Source organism: Adelges cooleyi, unplaced genomic scaffold, assembly GCF_023614345.1.
Source record: "Adelges cooleyi isolate 19-005CV unplaced genomic scaffold, UGA_ACOO_1.1 ACOO_flye_CR_arks_rails_tigmint_CR_PRNA_784, whole genome shotgun sequence".
NCBI lineage: Eukaryota > Metazoa > Arthropoda > Insecta > Hemiptera > Adelgidae > Adelges > Adelges cooleyi.
The window spans coordinates 616,263-631,399 of NW_026096496.1; positions in this window are offsets into that span (position 1 = coordinate 616,263).

Consider the following 15,137-nt stretch of genomic DNA (forward strand, 5'->3'; position numbering starts at 1 on the left):
CACACACACACACACACAGCAAATCAAAAAAAATAATGCCCACATGAATATAGTCGAGAAAAAAAAAATGTAATGCGTTCCGAACCATGCGTTATAAAAACTATGTGTGTGTGTGTGTGCGTGTGTGTGTGTGTGTGTGTGTGTGTGTGTGTGTGTGTGTGTGTGTGTGTGTGTGTGTGTGTGTGTGTGTGTGTGTGTGTGTGTGTGTGTGTGTGTGTGTGTGTGTGTGTGTGTGTGTGTGTGTGTGTGTGTGTGTGTCCATCAAATCCGGTTCCCCCTCTCATCACTTTTTGCATTAGTTTTACAACATTTATGGTAATTTATATTGCACGAAGACTAAAAACTTATACAATATTTATATTTTATTCCTACAGAATACATTATCCCATGTACTTGAAAAAAAATTATGAAAAAAAATGCAAAAAGTGTTGAAACGGGGACCGGATTTAAACCCGGTACCACACACACACACACACACACACACACACACACACACACACATATATATATATATATATATAGTTATATATATATATAAAACTCACCTTATTAATTTCTTTAATTAAATTAATCGCATAAATATCAGATAAATATCAGTTAAAAAAAAAAAACCTTGTATTTCCCTTTCATACACTATTTATCGTTTACTGATTATTTTAAATTCTTTTACTAAATTACATATCATCACATAACTCTAAAGTATACTGATTCAATAAAAAATTCATTTAAATATTATTTATAACACTGATTCAATAACGCTATTGTTAATTTCCTTCCTACTTAGTGTCTTTACTTAAATACGTATGTATACCACGTCTTGTTAATTTAAATAACAGGTAAAAATTGTGTTTTACTTTTCAATTTGTTATTTGCATTTTAAATTAATTAATAATATTTGGTTCTAATAATTCATGATACATTTAAAATATACTGTGTGTCGGAAAGCCAAGTACATAATCCAATAAAATTAGATTATACTACTACTACTACTAATTGTTGAATAATATATGCACATAAATATATGTATATATATATATATATATATCACTAAACGTATAATCATATTATTAATAATTGTGTTGGTTGTAATCTTACGGTTCGGACTTTGCATATTATCGGTATTGTGGTCGTCTGTAGCAGCCGTTGTTGTTGCGAATCTATTCGGCACAGTGTCCATTTGACCTATATGTTTCCATTTATTAGTACATATCCGCGCGCGCGTTATTTTAATTAGTGGAATTGATTATACCGGTCATTGCCATGGCACCACCAATTCTTATCGCTGTGTCGGCGGCGGCAGCGGGTTCACTGCGATGTGGCGGAGGCCAGACGTCGATATATTCTAAATTGAATAACCCTGTTATTGTTTTATATATTATTATTATTAATATTCTTTTTACCGATATTTTGGTTGTCGCAGACACTGCTGTAATTGTGGTCGTCGCAGACACTGCTGTAATTGACCGACTCCATTGCCACCGGTACTCTTTCTGATACATATATATATATATATATATATTGCGACCGTGTTAGCCGAGTTGAATGAATGTATAAGTCAAGTCTATCCATACTGTAATTAAATAAAAAATAGAATCATCCTATACTAGTATATTTCTTTTTTAATTACCATCATCATCATCATCATGGATTTGACAATGATCAGCGTGTTGAGACGTGGTCGCTGTAATGATATTTCACTTTTCTTATTAATATTGTTCTATTTATGATTTTTTTTTTTTTTTTACTTACTCGGTTCCCTATTAATACTATTGTCGGATTCATCATCATCCACGGTGAAGTCTACGTGTACTGTAATTACCCAGATCTCAATGTTATATTTGATTGTATATGTGTATATATATATATATATATACAACTTATAATCATATATCTATACTTAATACTAATCTATTTTTTTTTTCCTTACCTTCGTCGGGGGTTTGTTGAATTGATCCGGGTTGATGCGGTCCAACTGTAAATAACGTGTCAGTGTGATATTAATCTATTTAATCATATTTCCATGTTCGTTTATACCTAAGTAATGGTTGAACTGTCTTTGATGTCGTAGAATATTGCTTCGGTTAGCTTACATACAGGACAAGACAGATCCATTTTCGCTGTGTGTGTGTGTGTGTGTGTGTGTGTGTGTGTGTGTGTGTGTGTGTGTGTGTGTGTGTGTGTGTGTGTGTGTGTGTGTGTGTGTGTGTGTGTGTGTGTGTGTGTGATAGGTTTGAAAACGTTCGTGTTAAGATCGGATGATCTTGTGACCTATTAGTTATTTGCAAAGCACATTGGCGCATTACATAATTCTGTCTGCTTTTTTTTTTTTTTTTTTTGTTTTAATTAACACATACTGCACTACTGGTATGCATATCTATAATAATTTGACCCTATATCACCCAATCACCCCGTCGTATAGCGTGATCGTATCCGCGATCAGTCACCCGCCGCGTATGGCGTGTACGATTATCATTCCAGATGAGTTTTGGGAAGACGTGTCTAGCACACTTGAACGACAACTCGTTCAAGTGTCGACGATCACCGTTGTCCCTGAGACGCCATCCCCACCCAGATCGTCACCCTCCAGTGTCGATGTCATCGCTGGGACGCCGTCTCCGCCACCACCAGCAACTTCCGGTAAGCATACCGTCATTCGCGATGATCACAAACATAAATACTATCTTTCTCCCTTAGCCGGGTCTACCAGTTCCCTTTGGTCCGACGATGGATGCGACGTGACCCTCAACCAAATGCTACTGGCGATAGCGGACGCTGAGGAATTGAATTGGTGATCCATTTTTTTGTAACCTCATGTATTCATTGTATAATAATAATAAACGTAATTATATATATATATAATATTAATCCTAATATGATATAAATTACATGATGTGTGTGTGTGTGTGTGTGTGTGTTATTAATATTTATTTTATTAGTACATTATCATTGCGATCATATTTCGTTTACTTGATATATATTTATTTAGGTAATAATAGCTAAACATATATTTATTTTTTATTCTATTGCCAGTAATCACATTTACTACTACTCCTACTTATATAATTGCGTGTGTGTGCGTTGTCAAGCAGGTCAGTCGTCGATCGGTCCGTCATTATCTTTAGTGTACAATAGTCAACGGCAATTAGTTATTTATTTTTTTTTTTTTTTCTGCTAACTGACTATTGCACTTATCCATAATATTATATAACTACGGCATCGTGGCCGTATGTTAGATAAACTATTAATGCTAATATTTTTTTTTTTACTTTGTGCACTGACCATGCGGCCGTCTAGGCAATAAAACTGATATACACTATTTCATCAATTGATATGGATACTAGTATTCAACACTATTATTATTATTACACTCAGGCGTGTGTGTGTGTTCGTTAATATTTATTTTATGAGTACATTATCATTACAATCGTAATAATAATAATAATAAGATCATATTTCGTTTACTTGATATATATTTATTTAGGTATTAATAGCGAAACATACATTTTTTTTTATTGACAGTATTCACATTTACTCATACTGCTGCTACTTATATTTGTGCGTGTACGTGTGTTGTAATGCTGGTCGACCGGTCCGTCATTATCTGTAGAGTACAATAGCCAACGGCAATTAGTTATTTAGTTTTTTTTTTCTGCTAACTGACTATTGCACTTACCCATAATATTATAAAAATACGACATCGTGGACGTTGGACCCGTTCTTCTTCCCCCTGTAGATCATTGATAGATTAGAATCTATCGGCTTCTGTAGTTCTTCGTCGGTCATTTTAAATCTGGTTGGCAAGTATACACGTATGGGTTGTGGATTATCGCCCAAGCGTAATTCTACGGCGGGCGTACGTGCATCGTGCTTTGTAACGACCGTTTCGAACCGTATCACTCTGTATGGGACGAAAGGTTGAATCTCCGTAATGTGCCGCCTCCTCGATTCCAACACAAACTCGCTGCGGTCGTTTAGGAAATCTTTTGTGATTTGACTCATCTGTAAATGTCAATATTGTTTGACTTAATACATCTAAGCTCTGGCTGTGCGCCCGGACTTACCTTGACAGTACGTGTGTGTGTGTGTGTGTGTGTGCACAAATGTTTGTTCACCGACTGTCTTGCAGTGATAACTGGTAACTGATGGGTTGCGCACCTTTTCTTATATGCTGATGATCACCCGTCCCCACCATGTGTGTATGTGTGTGTGTGGTGTGTGTGTGATACCAGTAGTGATAACAGGATTGTGATATCAGGATTGTGATACCAGGTTCGTGATAACAAGATCGTGATAACAGGATTGTGATAACAAGATCGTGATAACAGCGTGATAACAAGTTCGTGATAACAGGATTGTGATAACAGCGTGATAACAAGATCGTGATAACAGCGTGATAACAAGTTCGTGATAAAAAGATTGTGATAACAAGATCGTGATAACAGGATCGTGATAACAGGATCGTGATAACAGGATTGTGATAACAGGATTGTGATAACAAGATTCGATACGGCCAAAACATACTACTGTAAGTCTTTAATTTTATTTGTTGATTTTATTTTTTATGTCTAATAAAACTTGAAAATAAAAACATTATCTTGTAGAAACCTGGCAAGATGCTAGATCAAAAGCTAAACTAGCAGAGGAAACTTCCGATTTAGATCAAGAACAAAGAAAACGCATAAAACACAGATCCATTACAGTAACCATTCCAAATCCACCAACCTTTAATCAGGAAAGATATTCAATAGGTAAACCATTATCTTAAGCATGTTTAGTTTTTAATGAGTTATCTGCTAAAATTACTGCCTATAATAAGGGGGAACATTTTAAAGAAAAATATGCACATTGTCCATTTATATGGACTAATTAATTGTAGTCATACAATTTTTTAGTATTATGAAGGTTGATATAAATGTTTTTATTAAAAGTAGTAAAACTCTAAAATTTTCTTTATCTTTGTGTTTCAATGTGGTAGAGGTACTTACAAATAGTTAACTAAAAATAATAGAGCTGTTTTATGCTATTTTATTTTATTGTAATTTTGTGTTATTATTTATTAGTCGATGAAAACAGAAGCGACACTAGTGAAAATCAAGATGACATCGTTAAAAAACCATCATATAAGCTAACCAAAGAAAATATTTTATTAGGTGAGAAAATATTATAATAAGAGCTATTTTACAAATTAAGTTTGAAAAGATGCTACTAATATGACTAGTTAATGAGTTATATAAAGTTCTAAATATTTTATATATTATAGTGGTGGAAGATTCCAGTGATGAAAACATGGGAAAAAATCCATTATTATGTTCAAACAAAAGACAAGCATCTGATTCTCCTGTATCAAGTGAAGGTAAGCATTTATATTTTAAATACCTATTTGTATATACAAAATACTTACACTACAAATCCATAAACATAATTGAATAATTGGGTACCTCTTTATATTATTGCGCAACAAAGACATAATTAGATTTACATTGAATAATTTTAAAAACAAATCACAAATAAAACATTTTAGTAATTACATTTGCATTGAATATAAATTGCAGTTATCGAAGAAAATATTGCAATGTAACCGTAAATAGCTTATATTTTAATTTTATACTATAATTAAGACTTGAACCTATGAATCAATTGAATTTTAAAGCTAGACCTAAATTGTGGATAACATGATATGACGACTATTTAAAAAATATTAAATTTATAATTTTGCTAGAATAATTGTAAGTACACAAACAAATTAAAAAAAACTTATAATATAACAATATATTGAAATATTGTTCATATCGACTTAAAAAATGGTATCAATTCGTACAAGAAAATGATAAGAAAAAAAACATAATCGTAATCACGGCTACAATAATAATCGTCATTACCTTACAATCCTTTTTTTTTGTTGTTCAATTTTAGTGTTTTACTTGTGATTTTTAATTAATATTATTTATTTTAATAATTTAAATGTTTAATGTACTCTTTAGGTACAATAATATCTATAGAATAATTTTGATACTGATTGTTATAATACTTTAATTAGAAATAAAACGATTCGCAAATAACACAAAGCCAGTTAATGTAAGAAGGCATCTAAACTTTGATGAAGGTTATGTCCAAACTAGTGGCGGAATTGAAAAACACCAAAGTTAGTATTATAATATTTATAGTGTTGGTTTTTTTAATTTCAACTAAGAAATTACAATTGTAATGTATGTTTAGTGAAACAAAAATTTTAAGTGTACCTAGAAAAAACTCTAAGCAACTTATGGTTATATATAGTAAATAAATAAATATTGAAACCCTAAACCATAAAAATAATACACTATGCATACACACACGTAGTTTAACAAAAATGTTGTCATCTTCAATGCTAACGACAGACAGTCTGTCGTAGAGTATTTATTTCTGTACTATTTTAAGTGTAGGTTAAAAAACAAAATTACTTTTATATCCAATGGGTACTCATACGTTAGTATGTAGTAATCATAAATATGATAATGTATTTAAATCTACTCTATTTTCATATTTTATTATAATTTTCCAATGATATTTCAATAGCTAAATATTTATTAGTAGTACCTAATAATATTGGTTTAATAATCATAATATGCATATATGATACTAACTCAAATGGTCATTATTTGTTTAAATGTAAATACTTCTTGTTTTTATATTAATTCTATACTACAATATTATTTTAGGAAGTAGTGATGATGAATGTTATATTATTAAGATTGTAGCGTCCCCTTTCAAAGTTACAAATGATTATTCTTTTGAATGTGAACAAAAAAGCCAAAGTTAGTAACTTTTTTATTATCTGATATTGTTATAATGTTTAACCAAGAAATATATAAATAAAAACTTAATTATTAATTTTAAACGTTTTATATTGAATAAGTCTTAGCATTTAAACGTAACTGACAAAATAGCCTTTTTGGTAGGTGTGCCAACCAAAAAATTGAGTAAGCTGATTGAAAATAAAGTATTCACTCCCAATTCAGCAAACAGGCCATCATCAGGTAGGAAGTACTATTCATCAAATTTGATATAACATATACATTTTTAGTAGTCATCAATTAAGACATTTTTTTTTAATACTATAAAATTGCTTAAAATTAATTTATATTGTTTACAATATGCAAATTTGTTTTTTCTCCGCAGATATGATGATGAAAATATTGAGAGTTTCTCTAAAAATTAAAGACCATGTCTTCGAAATTACTGAAAGATTAGATAAAATTGAAGACAGTTTTTCAGCTTTTCAAAATAAAAATAATAGTGCAGATCATGAAATAGAAATAGAAAATATATATTTGGACTATTTTCCTATTAAAAACGAAGAAGACTTAAATGAATTTGAAAGAAAATTAAGTGAAAGAACATTTAGATCAAGTGTTGTAAGTTAATCTTAATATATAGTTTAATAAACATAATATTGTACCTTAATGTTTTTTTAATCATTTTTTTAGATGTATTGCTTTTAAAATTATGTTTATTTATTCATTTTTGAAAAAAAAATTAGATAGCTGAAATCAAACGTTTTTCGAAAAAAGAGTTAACTCCAACAGTTCGAGAAGTATTAAGGCAGATTTTTAAAGATGAACTACTTCAAAATTATAGTTATGTTGGCCAAAAAGGTAAAAAGGTGTTTAGCAGTTTAGCAATAATCATAGTGCATCTATGATTATGGGTATGAACATGTATACATATGATATTTAATATTAGTAACTCCAATATAATCAAATAAATGTCCAACATTTATTATTTGCTTACATTTTAATACAAATGTGTACTAATATGCTTGAAAAGTAATGGTATGGTGTATTAATATTTAATTATTTGTAACTGCCAATAATTTAAACAGGGTAAATGTCCTGCAAAACAAAATAAATGTAAGAGTTGGTTAACAAATTGATAGTAAAATCTATCCAGCTATTGTGCTAGTACCATATTGAATGTCTGATACCATTAAGACTTATATGTCAACACCTTTAGAAGTTACTTAATACTTTTAAAAATAGTTATTGCACTTTGTTTTACAGAATCTATCAAAAGTATGAAAGACCACAAGGAAGCCACTAATGATAAAATTGCAAGTTCAATAAAAACATATTTGTCTGGTGCGCCATCTCGGCTCGTGGAAAAAAAAAATAATGTAAAATATAAAATGTTATTATATTTACATTTATTATGTATAATTGAACCAAACTGTTAATTCAAATAAAAAGATTTGTTTTGTTTTATGTATTATAGTATCATTATTTGTTTATATAATAATCTTTCTATAACCTAGTTAATATTAATTCATCTATCCATTATTTGAAAAAATTAAATAGAGTGACTGCAGTCTACACATTCAATTGTTGTGTATTTAATTAATATAAATTACAACAATTATTATTTTAAATAAAACAAAATAAATGGTCATTCTCTGTATACAAAAATAGCGTTATTAAAACATTATAAAAACAATTTGAAGTATGCTATAATGTTATTATAATATTTTCTTTACATTAGAATGTTAACGTAATTATATTATTTTAACATTATAAACGATACATTACAAGAGTAATATTATAATTATATTATGGTAGAAATATTATTAAAATCTGATTGCGGTGGCCAAATAATATTACTCAAATGTTTTTGAAATATTAATGTTGCCTTTAAGATATGAAGAAATAATATTAATGTAATATTTGTCACTACAGTTGTAATATTTAAATAACGTTTTATTAATATGTTTTTGCTATCTGGGTAATACATAATAATTGTAATTAAAGTCAAAATAAGAAAAATACATTTTGGACCGTTGTAATAATCTCAATACTATTGTTTGTTATTATTAGTCTTATTATTATTGCCATGTAGATGTAGTAATACTTTTACTTGTTTGTAGCCGCGCGTGTTGGCCAATAGCCTAATCACGCGTTATTATTATTGAATAGTCGTAAGACTAACCATTGTTTAGTTTAATATAAAAGGGCATTAGTTATTAAGCTAGACACCTCAGTACTAAATTAGTATACTCAGTGATCTAATTGATACTCTGTGTCACTATTATAAGTATTGTCTTGAATTATTATTGTTTTTAAAAGTGTTAATTAAACATTACTATAAACTTGTTTATTTTCTGTCTGAATTACCTTTCTCATATCTTCTAAGTCTTATAAGTGTGCTGCTTAAATCTCTTGGCGCAGTACACCGTGTATACGTGTACGTGAAACTTGACCCACGAGCGTCGATGAATGACTAACAATACAGCAGATAACATTTAAACAATTTCCTCAACAAAGGTTAAATAACGCAAGTTACTAAAAGTAAATTTTACAGGGGAGACAAAACAAAATAAAATACTTAGTTTTCCATAAATGGCCTTAAGATAGGTACTATACTTTAATAATATTATTATGTATTATATTACTGATTTTGAACAAACCTATCATAATGGTCATACGTTACAATATTCCTACTGTTTAGGACCTACATTAGCTTACTACTTGCTATCTATGAATTTATGAAACGTTAGTTCTAAGTTTAAATACCTCCAAAAAGATCATAAAACGAATATTTTAATTATTAACGTTTTATTTTTTTTAAATTGGACTTGCGATACTTTACCTCTGTACAGATATTTTGTTGATAACAATTATAAAATTATATAAATTAACGAAAAATTAACATTTAGGCTAATTTTTGTTTTAAGTTCAGTAGATGCTTTAATACTGTGTAAGTAATATTTAACACTTTCAAAAAAAGAGTTAATTTAATATTATAATAATAGAGTTAAAAAATGAGCAGTCCAGCCGCTCTCAAATGCTGCGTGTTGCAACGAGCAGCATTTCATTTTTATAAATATAGGTATACGATTTATGTGTAAGTGTTCGATATAAAATGAGGAGCTTGTTGTTAAAAAAAACTACGAATAGGTTGAAAAATAATTTAAGACTTTTCAAAAATTACTGAGTTTTATTGATTTTTTAACGGCCTTTTTGCGCAGAAGTATAATATTTTAAGTATAAAAAATTATAAAAACATAAATTGTTGGTAATCTTTTTTATTTTTATATAGACCTATTTTTTGTGTAATAAGCTTACTTTTCGAGTAATAAGCCAAAAACAACATTTTTATCGTTTTTTGATGATTTTTCATAATTGCCGTGAACATATTTTTGTTTTAGTTAACACGTTTATGTATTTTACGACGAAAACCCGCATTTTACGAATGCCAATAAAACATTATTTGCTTACACGTAACTAATAATTTAAAACCTACCTTTTTTAAATATTTTTACTTAACTTATTCATATTTCTACGAAGAAGATAACGTCTATAGCAAGTTGTAAATAAACTATTTTATTTTATTGGTGTGGATAACATTCCCCAAAATAGTCTAATAATAGCTATAATATCCTAGTATGCAATCCTATATTCTATTTAAAACGTAAATAAATAGATTAATTAGAGGAATTTACAGGTTTTTTCCACTAAATGTTTAAATAAACCATGGCAACAACAGTAAATAATACAAAATATAAACACAATATGTATCTAAGTGCAAGTAAAACTATTAAGTATTCAATTATTTTGATTTGGTAATTAAGTACAGTATTTTAAACTTTTACCAACGAGAATCCAATAGAGCCGAATGGGTTCCAATACCAATTTTTTTAATAATGCAAAACACTTAATGTTTGTAAGTAATTCACACATCATTAAATATTTTACAAGTAGTATGTTATTCTTTTATATGTATCATATGTATGGGGTCATTACATATCACCCTATATTTATTATTATAACAGATTTCACAAACAAATATAAAGAATCAGATGTTAAGGATACAACAAAAGCATAGCACAAAATTACCAAAAAAAAACTCTATAATGGATTATTATAAAAACAAAGTAAAACTTGAAATTAGTAATAATGAAAATGAACAAAATGTATGTGAAAGCAACTACAAACTAAATGACAAATGGATAGAAGATTTATCAATTACTAACAGTGGTAACAATCAAATACTTAATAACGCTGATACAAGTAAGATGAATACCAAAGTCATAAATCTTAAGAGTTCTAAAAATGCTGGACATTATAAAGATAATTTTCTAAATAAAGATTATAGTATGACAAATAAAAACACTGAAAAACCCCAATTGCTATCAAATATTTTTAAAAATTATGATACCTCTGCAGTTTTACAAAAAACTGAAAATAACACTTTCGTTGAATCCGGGAGTATTGGAAAAATAAAGAAAGCCTATTGCTTGAATTGTTGGTTGCCGTCAATACCGAAAAATGTCAAAAAACCAGAAAACATTTCTAGAATTATAAAGTACAAGAAACCTGTTATTTTTAGTGGTCCACGAAAGTTGACAGAACATTTTAAGGGTAACTATAGCGTACAAAAAAAACAGAGTATTGCTTCGACAGATTTTCCAAAAGTATTTAATAACGACACAGTCAAATCTTTAAAGAATGATAAAAATACTGCACATTACAAAGACGATTATTTTAAATGTTGGATGCCGAACACCAGAACAAATCAAAAACCTTCGGTAACGGTTTTTTATGAAAATGGTGTTCAAGCAGTATTGAAATCAAAAAACGAAATGTTATATTCTAGTGATAAATCACTGAGTCATAATAATCTTAACATAATGAAAAGTCAAAAGCCCACAAATACCAAAATGCCAGCGAATATTTTTAAAAATTATCATACCTCTCTAGTCTTACAAAAGACTAAAAGTAATGCCAACAACACTGTCGTTGAATCTGATAGTATTGGAAAAATAAAAAAAGCCCAATGCCTGAAGTGTTGGTTGCCGCCAAAACCAGAAAATCTACCAAAAAATTACAAAAAACCAGAAAACAGTTCTAGAATTATAAAGTACAAAAAACCTGTTACTTTTTGTGTTCCACGAAAGTCTACAGGACCTGTTAAAAGTAGCTACAGCGTACGAAATAAACAGAATATTGCTTCGACAGATTTTCCAAATGTATCTAACAACACAGCCAAAACTTTACAGAAAGATGAAAATCCTGCACATTATAAAGACAATGTTTTAAAATGTTGGATGCCGAAAACCAGATTAAAACAAAAACCTATAGTAAAGGTTTATTATGAAAGTGGTGTTCAAACAGTACTGAAATCGAAAAACGATATCATTTTTAATTCTAATGATAAATCACAACATCATAATAAGCTTAACAGTATGATAAATCATAAGCCTAGAAAAACCAAATCGCCGTCAAATATTTTAAAAAAGTATGATACCTCTGCAGTCTTACAAATGACTGAAAATAATGCCAAAAATACTTTAGTTAAATCTGGAAATCCTGGAAACATTAAAGAAGGAAGTTGTAAAAAGTTTTGGTTACCTACAAAACCAGAAAAGTTAGCAAAAAAAATCAATCCAGATAACAATCCTTCAACTATGAAGTACAAAAAACCAGCTATTATAAGGTGTCCACAAAAATCGGCTGAACCTTTAAAAAACTACAGCGTACAAAATAAACAAAGTACATCTCCGTCAGATTTACCAAAAGTGTCAAATAATAATAATTGTAACACGTTAGATATTTATTCTAACTTAACTAGCGGTAAATCTGATAATACTATAGAAAGCGAACAAAAATATTTTCAGTGTTGCATACCTGCCGTAGTACAAAAAGAGTCAACAGTAAAAATAATTAACGAAGAACATATTTCTAAAACATCGACATACGTAAACCCCAGTTCATTTAGTGTTACACGAAAGTCATCAAAATCTGCTGTAAGTGGCAACGTACAAAACATTAATTTTACATCAGATTCATCAAAAGTGCCAAAAAAGACGTTAAATATATCTGATAATAAAACCACTATTGAAAATTTAATAAATCCTTTCAAAAACAGTTTTTTGTCAGTTGGTGGTACAATCACAGACACAAATGAAAAAGCATCAATCTTTACACAAAAGTCTGCTAAATCAGATTCATTAAATGTTTCAAATACTACACAGAACGTCTACGACACTTCTATCACAAAAAACTCTAAAAACAGTTTAATCCCAACTAGTTTTGGATGCGATAAAGTTGAAAAACACGAAGAAAATTATGTAAAGTGCTCGTCGCCTATTGCAGTACGGGAAGAGCCAATAGTAAAAATAATTAACGAAGAAAATATTCCTAAACCATCGGTAAACATAAAACCTAGTTCTTTTAATGTTATACGAAGGTCATCAAATCCTGTTAAAAATGGCAACACTCCAAACACTACTTTTACATCAGGTCCACCAATAGCACCAAAAAAGACATTAAACATATCTGATGATAGAATCATTATTGAAAATAAAAGCCCTTTAATAAACAGTGTTTTATCAGCTGATGGCACAATGGCGGACACAATCGTAAAGTCATCAAACTCTACACAGAGTTCTACTCAATTCGATTCTTTTAATGTGTTAAATACTACACAGAACGTCAACGAAACTTCTATCACAAAAAACCCTGAAAACAATTTAATCCCAACTAGTTTGGGTTGCGATAAAGTTGGAAAAGACGAAGAAAAATATGTACAGCGCTCGTCGCCTATTTCAGAACGGGAAGAGCCAATAGTAAAAATAAATAATGAAGAAAATATTCCTAAACCATCATTAGACATAAAACCTAGTTCTTTAAATGTTATACGAAAGTCATCAAATCCTGTTAAGAATGGCAACACTCCAAACACTACTTTTACATCAGGTCCACCAATAGTACCAAAAAAGACATTAAACATATCTGATGATAGAATCATTATTGAAAATAAAAGCCCTTTAATAAACAGTTTTTTATCAGCTGATGGTACAATGGCGGACACAATCGTAAAGGCATCAAACTCTACACAGAGTTCTACTCAATTAGATTCTTATAATGTGTCAAATACTACACAGAACGTCAACGAGACTTCTATTACAAAAACCCCTGAAAACAGTTTAATCTCAACTAGTTTAGAATGCGATAAAGTTGGAAAAGACGAAGAAAAATATGTACAGCGCTCGTCGCCTATTGCAGAACGGGAAGAGCCAATAGTAAAAATAATTTACGAAGAAAATATTACTAAACCATCGATAGACATAAAACCTATTTCTTTTAATGTTATACGAAAGTCATCAAATTCTGTTAAGAATAGCAACACTCCAAACACTACTTTTACATCAGGTCCACCAATAGTACCAAAAAAGACATCAAACATATCTGATGATAGAATCATTATTGAAAATAAAAGCCCTCTAATAAACAGTGTTTTATCGGCTGATGGTACAATGGCGGACACAATCGTAAAGTCATCAAACTCTACACAGAATTCTACTCAATTAGATTCTTATAATGTGTCAAATACTACACAGAACGTCAACGAAACTTCTATCACAAAAACCCCTGAAAAAAGTTTAATCACAACTAGTTTTGGATGCGATAAAGTTGGAAAAGACGAAGAAAGATATGTACAGCGCTCGTCGCCTATTGCAGTACGGGAAGAGCCAATAGTAAAAATAAATAATGAAGAAAATACTCCTAAACCATCGATAGACATAAAACCTAGTTCTTTTAATGTTATACGAAGGTCATCAAATCCTGTTAAGAATGGCAACACTTCAAAAACTACTTTTACATCAGGTCCACCAATAGTACCAAAAAAGACATTAAACATATCTGATGATAGAATCATTATTGAAAATAAAAGCCCTTTAATAAACGGTGTTATACCATTTGGTGGTACAATTACAGACACACCTGAAAAAGCTACAATCACAATGGAAAATTCAACAAACCCTTTAAAACGTGCTATATCAGATTCATTGATGTTGCCATTTAGGTTTTTGAACATATCGGACGGTATAATTACAAAGACAACTGAAAATGCAATAATCACTACGCAAAATCCTACTCCACCAGATTTATCAAAAATGCCCAATATTGTTCTGGACGTGTATGATGCACCAAGTAGCAATATATCTGATAGTACTTGTAGAAGCGAAGAAAAAATTTTACAGTGTTTATCACCTACTAAAGTATCAAAAGAGCCAATAGTAAAAATCATTAACAATGATAATTGTACTGCTACATTTGTAAATTCAACAAATCCTTTACAGAATAGTGCTCTATCAGATTTAT